This window comes from Bactrocera oleae, chromosome 3 (genome assembly GCF_042242935.1).
Source record: "Bactrocera oleae isolate idBacOlea1 chromosome 3, idBacOlea1, whole genome shotgun sequence".
Taxonomy (NCBI): Eukaryota; Metazoa; Arthropoda; class Insecta; order Diptera; family Tephritidae; genus Bactrocera; species Bactrocera oleae.
Genome location: NC_091537.1, coordinates 73,349,571 through 73,369,933, shown reverse-complemented (window position 1 = coordinate 73,369,933; position 20,363 = coordinate 73,349,571).

Below are 20,363 nucleotides of genomic sequence, written 5' to 3'. Positions count from 1 at the left end.
TTTTGTTTCTGTAGCTGAGCAGTTTTAGATCTCAACACTTAAAAAACTCTCTTGCCTTTTCTGACTCGGCTAATTCCGCACGTATGCGGATTGCGCCCCTCGCGTCGGTTGGGCGGGAGGAGGGTAATCGTTGGGTTTATTATTATTATTATTATAAGAGGGAATGTTGTTAGAAATTTATTATATAATATATGACAACAGATTCGTCCCGTTAACTTTTTGAAGAGCATTTTACATAAAAATACATTTGCTTGTCACGTTATCATTCCTGCTATGAACACAAAGAAATCTGAAATTAGAACAGTTGAGATTACATGCAGGCTACCAATACAAATGGAAGTGTGTGATATCGCAATCAAGACAAGTATTTGAAAACGATGTTGAAATTGCAGAGTAAGTCATACCGAATAAACAAATTTCAAAACAATATCTTAATTCTGATCAATCGTTTTGTGTGGCAGCTACATACATACATATATGCTGCAATAGTGGTTCGATCTAAATAATTTGCTCGGGGATTGTAACATTGTCATTGGCACTAATTCATGCAAAATTTTATGAAAATACTTTGGCGAATACCTTAGGCTTTTCGTAAAAGAACTTTATTTTGGTCGTTCAGTTTGTATGATAGCAAGTATGATATCGGCGGTTCCGACAAATGAGCAACCTCTTGGGGAGCAAAGGACGTGGCAAAATTGAGCGATATATTAAAAACTGAAGGAATAGTTCGCGTTTATACAGATAGACGGGTATGGCTAAATCAATTCAGGGTGTAAGGACATCATTTAGCTGGAAAATCGATATAATCGCTTTATCGGTCGAATAATAAAATCGAATTTTGCTAAATCTGTTGTGTTTTAAATTGAAACGATGCGAACTTTTCAACTTTACGAACTTTTCTTGTTTAATACCAAATGAAATATAGGACCAAGTGATCTTCCGTCACACGATTTCTTTGGTAGAGTGCTGGAGAAAGTAGTTCTATGTTTATATAATTATCCTCTTTCTCTAAAATATTTAGCTTACAAAGGAAAATCGAAAAGTTTACAAAATTGCGATTTTTTCTCAACACAATTCCTTAGCTCTAAACTCTTGACCCAGCGTTGATGCAACTTATTCAACCCATCCGTGGTCCAGTCATTACCTTTACATCCGATAAATTCCTCATATTAAAGCTGTGGGGTCGTTTTGAAGTTCTTCAGGTAACAAAACGACGATCGTGACTATAAATTTCTCATGTCCATTCTATAAGATTTTTGTGAATTACTTACTGCCGCAGCGTTCTCGTATATCTGACCAGACGACCAGACGTTTACTTTATTCAAGTTATCCTTCATAGGTTTTGGATCAGCTGGGTGCAGCGGAGCAGAAGTTGTTCTTTAAACTCATTGGTTTGACTATGCATAGGTGCCAACATTCATTTAGGCTGGGTATGTATTGGATTGCCCTCACATTTGTATATTGTCTATATCCATAGACATTCTCTTCTGTCTATTTGTCAGCAGTAAGATTGAAGTGCTATTTTTAACTGTTTAGGTAGTTGGGGAGTAAGGTTGAACAAATAAATATTATATGTATCTCATTACGTTCGGCCCAATAATATAGGATATTTTTCATCATGGGGGCAATGACAACCGTCATGAAATGGATAGCTAGGTGTATCAAGTTAAATTAAGAGTACACACCTATTTTTTTGTACATGAACCACACAGTGAAGTAATTTGCATTCCAATTCAAAATTTGCTTTAAAAAAATCAACTCAGCTGCAGATTTTATACATTTTTTTGATCTAAGCATTAAGAAAATGTTTGCCAAAGTCAATTTTCTACGGGGCGTCTTATATACGAGTGTGTCTGCTGAAGGTTAAGAACGTGTATTATACTAATTTTATTTAACAATTTCATTATACTAAAGATTCTTGACACTTCCTATATAAACATTCATTTTTAAAATCTAATGAAATGGCCATAATTGGCTGCAATTTATCGCTAGTTGTCGTAAATTTAACAACTATTTTTATTGACAATTTTGTTGTGAACTATGGCCATATTCTTTTAGTAAAATATATTTATTATTTCAGTATTTGCTTAGGTAAATGAAACTCTACTGGTATGTACACGAAATTTGAATACGAAAAATGTGGATGCATCAACAAATTGTGACCTAATAAAATACAAATAAATCGGGTAAACAAGCATTCAAAGGAACGAATATGTTTTTAGATATTGGTACATACATATCTATATCTAAGCAAGTACGTATTTATATTTATAATACAATATGTATATATATATAAAGAATTGCTAAAGTTTGAAATGCATATAAATATGTACATTTTTAAAATTTCGTCGTGATATAGACAAATATTAATATTCTTCTACAATATGCGGTTCGCAGGCAAATACGGCAAAGTACAACAGAATTTACAATATGAAATTTTTCAACCTCTAAATTTGCCTCGTGAGCAAACTAACACAGATTTTATAGGCTTTGAAATGCAAGTATGTTGAAACATTTATATACATATGTATATGTATACATATATTAATAACAAATGTTTTTTAAGTACCCTGAGGGAAACCAGCTATCTGCTTAGAATCTCGAGAACACTTTATAGAGTACAGAAATGATGATTAAATTCAGGGAGTACTGCTCTTATTTTAAAAGACTTAATTTAATTCAACAATACAAAAGGTACTCAAAAAAAAGTCTCTTCTTGCACGCAATAGTTTCTAAACTCAGATTCTTCTAATAGACATGTGGTAAATATACTGGTTCTATTACTTTTTTATTGTTCTGTGGTGTGTTCAAGGCAATAGGACAAAAGAAACAAAAAATCGTCGAGAATGTGAACATTGACACTTTTGTTTATTTAGCGCACCACTCTGACGACCATAAAATGGCAAAAGCGCACGAATAGTTGCAATTGGAGAAAGATTATTTTGGTAATAAAATTTAATAATTTGTAAATGTTTGTTCTTTCGTATGTCTTTCTATGTTGAATTGTACAATGAAAAAAAATTACAGATCATGACGTTTTAAAAATGACCGAAACGACACTTAAAAATCATATCATTCCTACTGGAAAACACGATAGTTCCACCTTATAATAAATATCGAACAATCGTCAAATCGTTGATTAGTAAGTTAAGGTTATGGAGTATTATAATTTCATATAAGCACTCTTGTTTACATCAAAAAAAAAAACAGATAGGGAAATTATTCACACTATAATATGGCATGCCTATAACCAACATATAGAAGCCGACATGAAGCTCTAACGGATATTCTGCCTTTTTTTACAAATCATCAATAATCTGTACTGGAAAATTCTCTGAGATATTTCTGTATACAAACAAACTAACTTTACTTAGACCATCCCAAACTAGTACCAATATAGTGATGGTAGTACCGTACCAGATTTTTTCCTGTAGGCTAAAAATACTTGCACATGAACCCGCATAGCCAATAAGTGTACATATATATATACGAGTAGGTATGTGAGTCCCATTCAATGCGTTTGGCGTTGTCATAACCATAACTGTAACACTGTGTCAATGTATCACACAAATAGCTGTGTGTCAAATGTTATTGTCATATCGTTTATTTTTACAACGTTGCCAAAAAAAAGAAAAAAAAACCATAGAAAGCAAAAATGCCAAAATACGACAAGAACACCAGGCTAAAAAAAAAATTACTACGGTAAAAATAAACATAAAGTAAACAAGACAACGAAGTAGTAACTGTTCTTGTTTTTATTTTGCTTACTCGTATATTTTTTTCGTCTTTTCTGCTTGGAGTTACTGCTGTTGCGCTTTTTCCACCCCATTCTGCTGACGGCAATTGCCTTCTACCCAACTCCCGCATATGACATTATTATTACTGCTGCTACCATTTTTGTTGTCTAAGGGCAACATTTAATATTGTTGGTATTGCCACACATAAAAATGAAACATGAGCACCGCAATTTCGGACCAACATATGTGGTATTCTGCGACGTTTGTGAGACGACGCACCAACAGACAGATAAATGGCCAAACGTTTCGGTATACAAAGTGCACGCAGTGTGGGTACAGTGTGCGCTAAAAAATATTTTCCAATGAGTCAGAGATTTAGAATGAGGTGTATCATTGTGGACATAAATATATATGTAGATGTGGCATGCTGATCTTGTCCCTACTCAGACGACATTATGAGATATCCCAAATTCATTGACAAAACTTGAGAAACCCTCTGACTTCATGAGCCTTTTTATTTGGGATATTAGCTGATTTTCAAACTACTAATAGATCTTTGCCTTAATATGATTAAGTTCATAAGATTCCATTAAATAAAACAATTAATAAACTCTAGTATATACTAAAAGAAGAAAAAATTCTGAATATCATCAATCATCACACAGTTTTGAAGAAAAAATGTTTAGCTTCAGTGCAATAAAAATACTCGAACAATATTTGCGTATTAACTTTACTGATACACTGTATGCAAATGCTTACACATATACATATAGTACACTTACACACACCTCTATTCGTAGATATGCGAATTGTTTATGCTTTATATCTGCAATATCTGCTGACACCATTGACACGCAAACTTTCATAAGCGTGTATTTACAGACAAATACAAAATTATATACTTTATCTCAGTACTTAGCAACCATATGCATATGTAGGCACACGCATACATACACGCAGCCACATATATGCATACAGGATTATGGTATCACGTACTTAGTGAAAGCATTCTCTGAGATCATTGCCCCACCCCCTTATTTGGGCGGCCTGTTGATGCCAATATTTATATTGAGGTTGCATGACTTTTGTGCTCACGTCAACGCTTTTGCGCTTAAAAGACACAGAAAATGCTCATACACTTGCATAAATAAGTTTATAGATCAGTGCCAACTTTATGGATGATGATTTTTTCCATAAAAAGTGTAATAAGAGAAATATTATCAGTCACTCAACACCCTTCATGTCATTTATCTACCCTCTGACTAGTATTCTGGGCAGAAAAACTTCACTTTGTAAAGGATATTCTCTTTTGTAAAGGGTGCTAATCAATTTTTGACGCTTGAGCAAACAGATGATACTAAAGGCAGAATATTACAAATGAAGACGGAAGGTGTAATAATGAATATTCTATGATCTAATGATTGAAGCATATAAAACTGAATTGAAAACATATGAATTACTATATTATTACTTAATTTTGGTGCCACTACAGGTATACGAGTTGCTTTACGAGTTAGAATAGTTTGGGTCTGTCAGCTTTAGTCCTTAAAACTTTAAAAGCAATTTTCTCGGAAATGAATTATTGGAATTTTGATTTGTATAACTTGAAACTAAAAGAGGTAGATATGATGTTATATACTTGTATGTAATATCTATATATCTATAAATGATCAGAATGACTGAATATAAATTGTACGTTATTTGGAATTTAATGATTTGCATTCAGTAGATATCTTAATTTTAATTTTTGGTCGCTGAACTCCTATTATTCCTTTAGTAGCATCCAAGCCTTGTCATATCTGACCAATCACAGGTCTCAAGTCACACTGCCAGGGTTCAGTGACAATGGACATGCAACTCGACCATTATGGGCTATCATCTGCATTACTAGACGGATTACACATCAAACTCAGAATTACTCTTATGTTTTCATCCGATTATACTCGTATTCTGCATTAAAGATTTTCTAGTTTTGAATAACCCCGAAGGTTATATATCGTATATTTGCTCTCTATTGACAGCTTCATTGTCTTCGAGTACATTTTATGCTCTGGACTCAGGATCAAGGAAGTTCTCCTTTCAGAAAGTGACTGAGCTTCAAAGAGCAGACACGAGCTGTACTATTTCATTTTAGCAGGAATTTGACTCGCGCTTGTAACCTTCTCTCCGATGATTTCTCTCTATCTACCCATTTATGGGCTTGCTTTCTATTTTTACCCTCAGCAGAGTATATTAAGTTTCTCACGAAATTTTTACACACAGATGGGAACGTCGGAGACATTTATATAAACGATCAGCATGACGAGCTGAGTCGATTTAGCCACGTCTGGCTGTCTGTGTGTTTATACGCTAACTAGTCCCTTAATATTTGAGACATCGCTCCGAAATTTTATACACGTCTTTTTTACTCCAAGAAGCTGCTAATTTGTCGCAACCGCCTATATCGGACCACTTTAGAATATATGTAGCTGGCTTAAAATTCTTATTTGACGATATTTCTTTATGAAATTTGATATGGATTATTTTCCAAGGCAACGGCATAATCTTCAATCGGACTGGTATAGCATATATATTGCTGCCACACAATTTAACCGATTAAGGTGAAGTTCTTGTATGGAATCTTTTATTCTAGTGTTCGGTGTAAGCGAAGTTAACGATTTTTCTTGTGCCCCTTAAAGTTTTCCTATAACTTGCGTTTCTCGAGATCTTAGCCCGGCTATGAGAAACGTACATTAATTTTGCTGCAGCCTGCACTTGCCGTTAGGTACTATTTAGACACCTTTTCATTCTTGTTTCATTTCTTAAGGACTTATTACCCATTTAACACTCGAATACTTCAACACGCACCGCATAACGTGTGAAGACATAAATCTTTGGGTTAAAATGTTTTCACACCAGTAATACTTGTCTACACAATAACACACAACTTTTATAAGTGTTTCGTTGTTGCAACAATTTTATAGTCAAAGTTGGCATAACTATTTATAACAGCACCAAAATCCACTTTTATTTTAGTCTGCCGCCCATTAATCAATATTAGTTTATACCCACACTTATATATAGAACTAATGCCCATATTTTCTACTCATGTGTTGCTCTGACCAGCATACAAAACTCCTTTATGTGAACTGCTTAAATAACCCCCATATATTTTTATTCTCCCACAACTTTATAGCAAGTGTGTACATACATACTTGTATGTATATTGTAGTTTAAATTCATAGTTTATTGCCACTATTAAAATAAGCCAACAACAATTTGTTGTTATGTATGAATAATTTTTAGAGTAAACAAACGTAAAACTTATAAATAATGCCCAGCAGAGAAACAGTTCGGGTTTTATTTTAAAGTATTCGCATGGATTGCTAGTATTCTCGTATCATCTCCTTACTTAAATCGGGTGCGTGCTTGTAGTAGTACATTTTAACACCTTAAAATAGATTAGACTTTATAGGTAAGCTATGGAAGTCGTTGTATTGAAAATTAATTAGAGTTTTTTCAAAGAGTAGAGGACTTAATAATAGCCTATAGATTAGAGGGTTTGTTTCATACAAATGATGATCGCGAATTGTTTTTCTCGTTAAAAGGCTTTGATATATTAGATATTTAGAATATTTTATAAATATAAAATAGAGTAATAATTGAGGCTGAAAGGTGATGGCTACTCGAAATAGATGAGATAAATCCTGTAAGTATTATATCGATATATATACAAGTAGAATCCAAACTGTATACATTTACCATAACCGTCAATTTTTTTACTAGAGCACCAACTAGTTCATATTTTTCGCATAGTCTCAAAAACTTAAAAAAGTTTTTCTTTCTGAGATAGATCTGTAATCACATCTCCACATGATTTAGATTAAAAATAGAAAAACTAGTACTATACTGATTTTAATCGCTTTGAAGGTACTTCGATAAGAAGCTTTGTTATAGATGCCATCAGGTCTAGGATAACAAAGACATGTGTATGTATTAAATCAAATAACTTGCATGTATTTATATTTGTATGCATGTACAAGTAAACACATTTAAATATAACACTTCTATTTTTGTTTGCCAACCTGCCTATCAGAGTGCCGCACCTCTCGGTCGCCGCCTCCTTTGTTGCTAATGATTTGTTTGTTTTGCCGATTTGCTTCTGCTACAATGCGTGCTTTGGCTTATTAAAGAAAATGTAAACTTTTGTATACTCTGTATGACACATTGACATCACATGAGAGTACATATTTGTACATATGAGTATATATAGGAAATACAGCATACTTTATATGAGCATATGGGTGTATTTTTTATGAGTTAGCGCAGGAATAAAAAGAATTTCGAAAAAACAGTTATCAATCATACATGCGTTTGTGTGTGCAGATTTGTGTAATATGTATTGTAAATCAATGAAGTTACTTATACCACCTGTTGGCCCAAATTCATTTAAAATACCTGTAATGGGTAAAAATAACAAGGAATTAAGATTTAAACTTGCACATTTAACTGTTGCAACTTTTTAATATGATGTTGCCTTATCCTTTAAGGTGGTATTTTAGCCTAAATATTTGAACTTGTTTTCATATTTCGATAGTTCACATAGATTTTCAAAGTTCAAATTCTGTTTAAAGACTTACCCCTTTTAGTGTTGCAGCAATTCGGCCAGATTAGTCTTGATTTATGTAATCATTAGATTTATGTAAGATTTTGCCTACACTCTATATATAGAGAAATATCTCTCTATGCCATGAACTAGGAGTGAAAAAAATCGAAATTAATGTTTGAGTAAACCCATTTTAAAATATGATAATATGATTATGATAAAAATATCAATTTCTGTTTTTATTTATTGCCAAGAAACGCTCAGAATGTAAGCATTTAGACTAGAGTTAGACCTCCTTGAGTTAGACCGTTTGTTGAGTTCTGCATTACTTTTTCGAACATCTTAAACGGTATAACGTTGATCTGGTTAAAGGTCAGAGTTTTTTTCTCTCAGCAGCGGCTATACAAAATGAGCTAAAAGTAAATGTCAGCTAACAAGCCTTACAAATAATAATTTCACCCCTGGAGTACTACAACTCCACCATTTTGCTGAGTTACTAGGGTGGGGTATCAATTGCTTCGATATACCATATAATTAGTTGATAAATAAATTTGCGATCAGATTGGTATTATAAAGTCATCTTCAAGTTATTGTTTTTATGGAATTTTAGAACTTTACATTCAAATTTGCTCTACTTAATTATACTTAATAATAATGAGCGGTGGCATATACGAAATTATACCCGTAACTAAAAATTTATTTAGATATCTGAATAAATTTCTTAGTTGGCCTTTCTGATTAAAATATTTTACTATATAATTGTACCTCAACTTTACGGAGGGATTATATTGAATTCAGTAAGTCTCTTCGAAGATTCTATAATGAAAGAAAATATATTTTGTCTTCACTCAATATCTTAGATTGTAAATGACTACTTTACTTCTCATTACTTGAGGTATTTTTGTCAAAGTTGGTATATGTTTAACGACGGTTAAAGCCATATAGCTTGTCCTAATAAAAATATATAATAAATACGCTACGTGAGTGCATGTTAGCGCCATTGTAAATTGGATAACGTTACTCAAGTGTAAACTAGAAAAGAGCAGTAAAACATAATTTGCTCTACATAAATATATATTTGAGTGATGATATTTTTAGATATAAGTAACTAAGTATGCTGTGATGTTTGTGATGAGGGCACTTTGCTGCTTTACTGTGCGAACTCCTACGGCAAATATAAAAACTTCTGTTATATAAGTTGCTATAAATAGTTCCATCAATTGACAGGTGTGAGTATTATATTACACGAATTAATAAATATCTCAAATTGAGAAAAATATGTTGACTGAGGTGAATTTACTGCATTGATAGTTAAGTTTATCTACTACAGAAATTTTGACTGGCATTGAGATTTATGGCATTTAAACTGAGAAGAAGTGATATTAGACAGTTTTATAAGGTCTCTTGTTAGGGATAATATTGTAAAATTGATTTTACTACACTAAGAATTATTTAATTAAAATTATATACCAAATTATAAATAAGATAGGTGAAAAATCTGAAAATTTGGATTTAGAATTCAAGTTCAAAGTCCAGCTTTCGATACTAGGTAACATATGTATTTATTGATCAGGATAACTCTTAACGGCTTCATAAGTGTAGTAGGGATTACCCTTCTGTGGGATAAAAAAATCCCAAGTAGAATTATTGTAATGATTGTCTTGAAAGTAGTATATGGTATGTTATGGGTAGTTAACCTTATAGCAATATAGCTTACATACCATACTTTAGTATTAGTAAGAGAATTAATAAGGCTTTCTACTCCTCCTTACATTCGTACTTATGCAAAGTATGCATGGTCTCGACGGAAATCATACAAAATTTTTAACAACTATAATTTTTATGCCGTGGGCTCCCATTCAAGTCGTATTGGTTGCAAACAAAAAGAAAAGCAGAAAACTCCGAAAAATTGCTGAATGAGCGTGGTATTTTTTATTTCACTTTGCGCTTGCGTTGATTTTTTGCTAGCATAGCTCTTCATACCACTGCCGAAAGGTGAGCGCTAATTTTCTCAATTCTCTGTTGCTGAAAATAAAATAGTACAAGAGAAGATTTTATTCCTTATCACACGAAGTGAAGTTAAAGCTTTTTTTTCTAGTTTTACTTTACACGCTTATTTATCCGTCGCTGCACTCTTATACCTTTTTGTGTAGTGTGCCATACTGCAGACGCCTTTCTGTTTGTGTGCAAAAATTTTAGCCACCTGTGCCACATTAGCTTTTCGACACGAATTTAGCTTTTTCAGCATTCACTCTGCTCCTTTGGTTTGACCACCTCTCAATCTGCTTAGCTCTGTTGTCTGACAGTTGAATGCTGCTTTCACGTTTCCTTTTCTTTTATTTGTTATTTGATTTCGTTCGTAACATACGAAAATCTTGTCATAGGTCGGAATTAGGTTTGTTCCATTCAAAGTGCCTTAATACTTATGTTTGTGTACGAGTATACTCATATGTATGTAAGTGCTTTTGCGAATACTACGTAAGAGACATAGGAGTTGTCATTTGTGCCCGAGTCTGGTGCTTTGTGATTTGGTGATGCTTTAATTAACTGGTAATTAGACGGATTTAAAACACCACAGAATGCGATATTTGTAGTTGTTTTTTGAGTAGAAAGATTAATTATATCTCTACGGAAAATGCTGGTTTGTTGAATGCTTCGAAAGTTTCACAGAAATATGCTGAAAATTTTGCTATGAGAACATACTTGTAATGAAAGAGCGTTACATTTTTGCTATAATAAAATGCTATAATATAATAACTTTAATAAAAAGTAGTACATCGAAGAATCCCGACCAATTCATGCATATATAATATAAAATAAATATTTATCGGTTTTAGCCAACAATTTTAAAAGCAGTTAATATATATACGAACGAAATCTTTATTTTAAACTTCTATAATACATTGCCAATAATAACATTTATTTAATTTTCCACACAAAGATTGAAACGCTAAGTTGTGGCACTAAAATGGTAAGTAGGTACTACAGAATATAGGCACAGACATATGGAATACAACCAAACCTTTGACTTGAAAGTTGCCAGCTATCTATGTGTTCGTTACCTGAATCCTTGGTATAGGCGTTCAATATCGACTAAGTAGGATTGTTTTCTTAGACGTGTGGTTTTCAATGAGGCAAATCTTTTTTTTTTTTTCAACTTGCCATATAATGAATGGACTTACAAAATAATGGTTCAGCTTGAATGACTTTCACAAGAAAATTTTGCTCAGCGATCAAACTCACTTCTAGTTAAATGGGTACGATAATAAACGACATGTCGTATTTATAGTGATGACAATTAACAAGCCATTATTGAGACCGCGGTACATGCTCAAAAAGTCACTGTTTGGTATGCACTATGGGCAGAGGGAGATATTTATTCAAAATCTCAATGGGAAGCTCTATATAGCCATGTCTAATGACGTTTTGGTGCCTGAATTTGGAAATGTTGATGTGTACGAAGGGACAACGACACGATATAATCAATTATTTGAAGGAAACTTTTAGTGACCATTACATTATCATGATCATCTCGCGTTGTGCCCAAGATCGTCCGATTTAATACCGCTGGGCAATTTTTTGTGGCGTTAAACACGAGACGAATTACGCCTTGGAAGAAAATATTCAGCCCGTTATCGCTGAGATACGACGCCAATTGCTCGAAAATTGAGCCTCTCAGCTGGAATTTATTTAAGCCAGCCACGGTGGTCACTTGACTGAAATAATTTTTAAAACTATATGACAAACCTATATCTTTATAATAAATTTAAATTCTTGGCCATAACATTAACTTATATGCATTTTATTTCTTCTTGAAAATCAAATGTCTAAAGAAACACCCTATATAATTACTTTAAAAGCTATTGATAAAATTCATCTAAGCGTCCATTTTCGTAACATCGAACTTAATATTCCAAATAAAACAAGCGAGACCAAAGCTGTCGTGTTATATCGTAAAGTTCACATTTGACGCTTCATCGATTAACTGCTGACAGCTTTACAGAGACTTCAGTTTACCCAAAACCTAAGTAGGGGAGCCATTATTCGCTTAGGCAAACTTGCAAGTCTTCTCATTCGCCGAAATAACATTTCTGTTACTTTCGTTAATATAGAACTGTTACATCCGTTAATATAGAACCTCGAAGTTTATTTACGAGATCCTACAACCTATGACTCGAAAAATAAAAGTAGAATTCAATATAAAGGTGGAGCACGTATTACTCTATGGTTTTGTAAATGCACATACATGTGCTTGTAAGTACATACATATATACTTAATATAGACGTGCTATCCTAGAGTTACATACCGTATAAATAAGTATGTGTAGAAAGCGTCATGAAGGTATAGCTGAAAAACTCAAGCGACTAAATGGCATTGTGAACGAAATAAATGGCAGCTTAGAAATGTGAAAAATAGGGAATAGTTGCATGTCTGAATGAACAAATGAATGAATGAATGAGTAAACGAACTAGCATAGACTTGGTTAAGAGCTTTTATATTCACCTGTGCCTGAGAGTATATAGTGATATACACCCAAATGTGTAAATATATCCAGCTTGCTGACGATATACAGACTTCAGAGCAGCGGTTGGGGTGGCAAAAGCCGAGAAGATAAAATGGCACATTAGACCGCCGAAAATAATGTGCGGCATTTTCTAACGTTTTAAAGCAGATTTTTATACTATTGAAGACACATTCGAGAGAATACTCAATACAAGGTGGAATTTTATATGGTTGAGTATTCTCCAAACAAACACATATATATTCTAAGAACTCTCGTTCCTATATTTATTGCATTTAAGATAATCTAAACAACATACTTCTCTCTTCTGTTAAATTAATTACTCAATTGATTATTACATTGACAATGCTAATATTAATACAATTTTTTTTTAGAGATTTATGGTTAACGGATTGATTGATGCAAAGTTCTGTCACAGCATTCCTTATATTATCAATCAAGTTCCTCTCTGCAACATTTTACTTCGCCAATAGGCGAATAGGCGGTGAAGATTAAAATATTAACTGACGTCAGTTGTCAAAATGGACAGGAAGAACCATTTCGACACTTGATGCTCGATCGTCCATCTTTCCTTAAATTTAGGTTGAAATATCTCGGGTACAAATTGGCTGGAACCGAAATTGTAATTTGTGATAAGCTCAAAGCACTTGGCACACGCTATGGCTAATCTAACTTGATCTCACATAATGGACTTTGAGATTTGTCATAACTTTCAAGTAGCGGCCGCTTTTTGAAAACAAAAATATTTTTAACCCTACTTTGAAACTAAGCACCGACGCGTCGGTGTGCTTGATGTGGAGAAAAATGTATATATGTATATATTTCATGATTCCGATTGAAATTAATAGTGATTAGTATAATTTATTTTGTACCATTTCTTTTTTTATGGCAAGAAAGTTGAATCGCTTTTCTTACGACGCATTTTGTTGTAATCTTGTATTTACTATACCTTACATTTACAACGAAGTTTGAAACCACCCGAAATAAACGTAATTAGCGTGACAAAGCGAGTCGATTAAGCCACGTCCGCCTGTCCGTCTTTATACGCGAACTCGTCACTCAGTTTTTGAGATATCGGAAACATTCATATCGATCATCTAAATCATATCATTGTCATACAAATTGAACTATAACAAGTAAGGAAGTTCTAAGTTCGGGTGTAACGGAACATTTTATACTCTCGCAACTTTCAAGGACCAAAGCTCGGAAAATTACTTCAGGTGATGGCAACATTTTATATTAAAGGAAGTATTGATCCGATTCAACCTTTCTTACGGTACCAGGAAACATGTGTACTAAGTTTCTATTCTATTTTTACTCAAGTTACAGCTTGCATATATAAAATATGGTTTGTTTCATTATACATAAATATGCTCATATATATACGTGTACATAAATATACTCATATATATACTTATACATACATATACTCATATAATAATTATACACAAATATACTCATATATTTATATACTTGTACATAAATATCTACATTTATAAATAGCTTGGAAACTTTCTCTTTGAGTATATTTTCTGATTACCTAAATATAGCTCCGGATATACTTAAAAGTTTAATTAAAATCTTGGATTATAATGTTAAATGTCATATAAACTTTATGAAAGAAATTAAAGTTTCGTTTTATTAGGAAATACCTAAATAAAATGTAGACACATAAATGATCACTTAACAATTGCTTCTAATGACTTGTTTTCTGGGTATTAGACCAAACCTTTCTTTCTGAGAGTTTGAGTCATAAGTGAATTAGAAAAGGTCTTTTACAAAACTAAACAATAAAATAAATCGATTTCATTTATGCCTTTATCTACCTCTACTTTTACTTTTACTTATAACTCAATCCCTTAAAAAAAAATGTTTTAGTCCAATTCATATAGTGTAATATTATAAGTGTGTAATCAAGCAAAATTTTTAGGATGTTTCGACAAATTAATTTTTGCATATAAATCTAAGTGTTTGTTTATAATATGCATATTACCGCTCGACAATAATTATGTTCGAAATTAATTAAGCTGTAAAAAGTACAATATATTGTCTGTAAAAATTTATTTAGAACTTAAATGGGACAAAAATACTCCGAAAATAAACATTTGCATAACAATCATTATTCTGCCTAGAATAATCTTAAAAGCATAAAAACGTTATATCCATATGTTACAATGGGAAAGATTGTTCAGGCATCGAAGCATTATCGGATTTAGAATTAATAGTAGTCGTGACATATGTGAGGATCTTTATCCTTTCATTATTATGTTTGTATCGTAAGGCACACCATGGTAATGAATAAAATTTCTCTACATTGATTAACTCAACATCGTACTAGATTATATGTTATGTACAAGTATATTATTATATATACGTATAATATAGTCTTAATACAATATATAAAATAGCTTCTCTGTCATACATAATAGTTGAAAGCATGCTAAAAAATAGTTTGAGTGTTAAATTTTTTTATGCCAACCGCTAAGGTTTCGCCACATTAAAGTGTTCACACCTTCATTTGTGAGCATAAAAGAGCGAAAAAATAAATACTTTTGTTGATTACATGAAAATAGTGACAGGTGGTTAAAACCACATTAATTCACACGAAACAAGTAAATAAATGTTTATTCATACAGATAGTATTATATATAAAACCGCTTATGTAAATATGCCCATATTAACAATTATGTTTATATTTATATAAATATAATAATAGTTATGTTATTGTGTTTGTGTTTTATATTTTAATTTATTTTTGTTTGGTGTGAGCTTCAAAAACAAGAAAAAACGTTAACTTTGGCCGAATACCCTTCAGAGGTTCAGAGGAGCATTTTTAATAGCATAAAAGGGTATAAAAAGATATTTCTTGATTTTGATCGGTTAATTTAAAGGGCAGCCATATGATACAATGGTTTGGTCTAAATATTTTTTTCGGAGATTATTGCGATGCTTTGAGTATTATCTATGCCAGATTTCGTCACGATATCTTGTCAAATAAAATGTTTTGCCATACAAGGACTGGAGCTGGATCGGTCGGTTTGTATGGCAGCTAAATGCTATAGTAGCCCAATCTGAATCGTCTGTGCCAAATTTTCGTAATAGGGTCTCGACGTTTCTTTTTTAGTGTTACAAACATTGTGGCAAACTTATATACCCTGTTCAGGGCATAAAAATAAAAAAGTACCCTTTTAAAACACATCAAAATAAAAAGCGAAAAATATTTACGAATATAATTTGACAACAATAATGAACAAAAATTATTTTTATTAGAGTGAAAAAGCATTGGTTGCTCGATGTGAGTAAAATATGGCACAATGTAACGTTTCGCCTTCCAAATAATCTTGACTTCTATTGGCTTCTATCGAAAAAAAGAACACAGGGATAAAAATCTGGCGAATACAGTGGCTGCGCGAAAACAAAGAGAGGAAAGTTTCGTGTTTGGCTATAAAGTCATAAAGTTTGTAGCTTACGACTAAATGCTTCACAGCTCAAACCGGCCAAGCAGTATTCCTTACAGAGCATTTGACCCCATGGTTCGATTTCAGGTGAGCCACATCACAATAATCAAAGAAAACGGTGAGTATCACCTTGAGTTTTAAACGACTTCTATATACCTTTTTCGGTTTCGGCTCATTGTTGGAGCGCCATTCGCTAGAATTATTGGTTACTCATAAACCCACGTCTCGTTCGCAATAATAATGTCAAACATCTATATTGCCACCTCCACCCAATGTCGTTTTTGCAAACATTCGTATTTATTGTAATTTTCCCTGAATTTGGTTATTTAAAGAGTAATGTAAGAGCGTTTAAATATTAGCAGCTTTTCCATGTAAAAGGCTTGTAAGCAAACCCAACAACCGGATATATTAAGTAACAATTGTTTCTATGCGAAATTATAAAAGATATTCACATATGTACATATACCTATAAGTATATATATATTGTATATAGTATATATATTTATATAGTATTATCTGAATATAAACCAACGTAAAGTCATCGGTTTGTAAATATGAATAAAGCTATTTGCCTACAAGCCACAAAGGCCATCACATTTTAATTGAAACAAAGCAATATAGAGATGTACATATGTAAGTGGTGAAACGACAAATATAGAATAGGAAACAATCGCCTTTGTGCATATAACTGTGAATGTGTGAACGTAAAGCGCGCCGATAAATGCAAACATAATCTCGCTTTTAGCTTAAAAAAATATGCATACCTATTATTCGTACTCACTATTTGCACAAATGCTATGAAGAAGGCGCGGCGAAGAAACGCCAACAGGGCGTATACGTAACATGCATTCCCAAAGCATAGCACTGACGCACCCATGTGTGTGCGTGTATACGCGAGCACATGTATACATATGGGAAAATGAAAACGGAAATGGTTATGCGTAAGTGGCTGACTTTCTGCTGCAAGCGGCACCAATGTGGCTGCATTCCGTTTTGGAGGTAAAATGGATCTCACATTTATGCACACATACATGAATGGATCCACATATACATACGTGCATATCCATTTAAAGGAGTAAATATAGCTCACCAAATGAATTGCCAACTCTTCAATTCTGCAAGTTTATTTGTTTCAATGGATGTGCTGACGAAGATGTGTACTTCACTGTATTATGGCACACTATAAATGAAAAACTCACACATACTCGTACGCATACGTACATATGCATGTGCATTTATTCCCACTGCGTATAGGTTGTATAAATGCATGTATGTGGAGGCATGTGTGAACGTTTGTTGGCGCTTGAAAACTTTTGAAGCGTATTTATGAATTAACTTACGAATTGAATGCAGCATTTTTTCGCTATCCATTCACTTTACTTACTCACAATTCAGCTATTCATTCATTCATTCGTTCAACCATTTAATCATACTTACATACATAAGCCTATGTACATATTAAGTCGTTTTTGTTCGTTTGTTGAATTTGCTAACGAGACGACCTGAGACTAGTAACGTTGCATTTTCAATGAGTTGCCTTGCCAACCCGATGGGCTTACTGTTACCTGCCAATTTGCATAGTCCGTTTATTTTGGTTGTATTGCCTTGACGGTACAGAGCGGCTAGATATGGGCATATTCATTCATCTCATACAATTATGTGGCCTTTAAAACAGTTTAGCTTTCATTTGCCTAGAATATGAGTCAGTTGCCATTATCACAAAAGCAACTAATTTTATAATGTTTCATATCAGATACTTAAGAAGTTATCTCAAATTCAAATTCCTTCCATAACCGTGTTATGAAAGCCCTAGTTCCGAAAGTTGTTGATAAAATTCAGTATTAGTTTGATGCAATGTCTGCTGAAAGCATCTGAGAGACTCCTTCAGTAGCTATACTTTGGAGAAAAATTATTAGACACATACAGGGTTGCGAACTTTGAAATCAAAAAATTTTGGTCTAAGAATTAGATTTTTATTTTTTAATTCCAATTTGGGATTGGATTTAGAAAATATTTTTTTAATATAAAAATTGGCGTAACAAAAAAAATTCAAATTAAACGATGAGATGAAAAGGGATAAAAAATTAACATACGATACAACTGAAGCACTGTAACTAAAAGTTATTAAATGTTAATAAGGAATAGCACCCTTTTCCTATTTATATATATTATTAAAAATAAGCTCTCCTTTTCAAAATATAACCAAACTGGTAGAACACGAAGTACGAAAGCGCGAAAAAAAATAAATTCAAAACAAATTTCTTTTTTTAATTTTCTATTACAGGCTTAGAATTAAATTTTCTTAATTTTTCATTTTGGCATTGTAAGACCAAAAATCGGATTAAAAATTAATTTACGAAATAGAAGTTTTTTTTTGGTACTAAATTTTTTCATTTAATTTCTGATTTTTTTAAATTGGTATATAATGATATAAAAAAAGTATCGAATTTTAAATTACAAGGGCAAACGGATATAGCTACGATGTGTGTTCACAATATATAGCGGGAGTTTTAAAATTGCAATTTCGCGGTTTTGGAGAGTTCAACTTTCCCTGTGGTACAATAAAAATTTCAGTTACAATATATTGATTGCTTACTTTGTTTGTAGCAACAGCTAGGGTTAGGCGTATTTTGGTGAGCTTGGCGAATTTTGTTTGTTAACTGATGCCCCAGCCTTATCATATACGCCAAACATGGCTCCGCGTGGCTTTTTTCTTTTTCCAAAAATAAAGAGAATCTTTAATGGCCGTCGTTTTACAAACACAGATGACATTATGTTAAAAGTGTTGAGTTTCCACGATTGAAAGAAGCACTGGTATAAGTGCATAATATCGTATGGAGACTATTTTGAAGACAAAAGAGTTTCAAAAACAAATCCGTAAAAATATTGCACTAATAACCAGTTAGTTTGTTTTGACATTCAATTAGTTTTTTTATTATTTGAACATGTCATATTCATTCAAAGCGCCTTACTCCAATATTGGCAGCAGAAAAAGTTGTTTTCATTTGTGGTTTGTTTCTATCGTTTAGGTAAATTTTCGACGAACCCCATATATGTATTTATCACCTATCAGAAAAATACGCATTGGAAAATTCAGTATATTTTCAGTCTTGCTCAATTTCGCATAGAAGCATGTCATGGACATAAATTTACGACGGTGGTTCGCTAAGCTAAATGAAAAGTTTGGAAAAATTGCTATTTATTTTTCATCACAGTCTCTCTTCAACTCGATACAATTGACTTTGTGTTGTTTCTACTTCTTTAAGTCGTCTGAAAAATACACTTTCTGGAGGTCTGCAAGATTGGCCTCCGTAGCGGCAAAAATCTTCTCATTCAATCCGGATTTCTGCTCGATGAGTAATTTTTTCAAGTTTAGAAACAATAGCGAGTCCTATGGTGCCAAATATTGACTTCGTAGTGGTAAATTAGCTAATTTGGCCGTAGCGAAGCCATTTTGATGTACGAACGTATATACCGATTTGATAATGTTTAATGTTAGATGATGGCGTTATCTGCAATTCGGTCTATTAACTACCAGAAAGCGTTCTTTTTGGTAGTAGTGCAGGTCATGAAAACGTATTAAAAATCGAAATTTTATAGTGAAAAGTTTTCCACTACTCTCTATCTGCTCATACTTACAGTTTGATTTTCTTCCGCGAACGATTGCAAACTTTTCTCAATTTTGCTTGTTTGACCAGCATAAAATGCTTTCCGCTGCAACCACAACGCTTTCATCACTTCAAGATCTCGTTTGATATGCAATAAATTGGATTTTTAATTTTTGCTGCCTTTTATGGCAAGTAAAGTGCGATAGCATCCAAACAAACGTAAATACATATGTATGTGTATGTTATACATATACATACTGACAACCATATGCATATGAATGGTTTTAAGGCAGCAGCACTTGCCAAGGCGTGGTTGCACGTTGAATGCTGTGTGGGTGGGTCAGCGGCAGCTGGTTGTGGTACTAAACAAAAGCGTGTATATTTTATGCGCTGCAATGAAAAGCGTTTTACAATTCTTTTACGATTGCGCGCGTGTTCATATCCTAAAAACA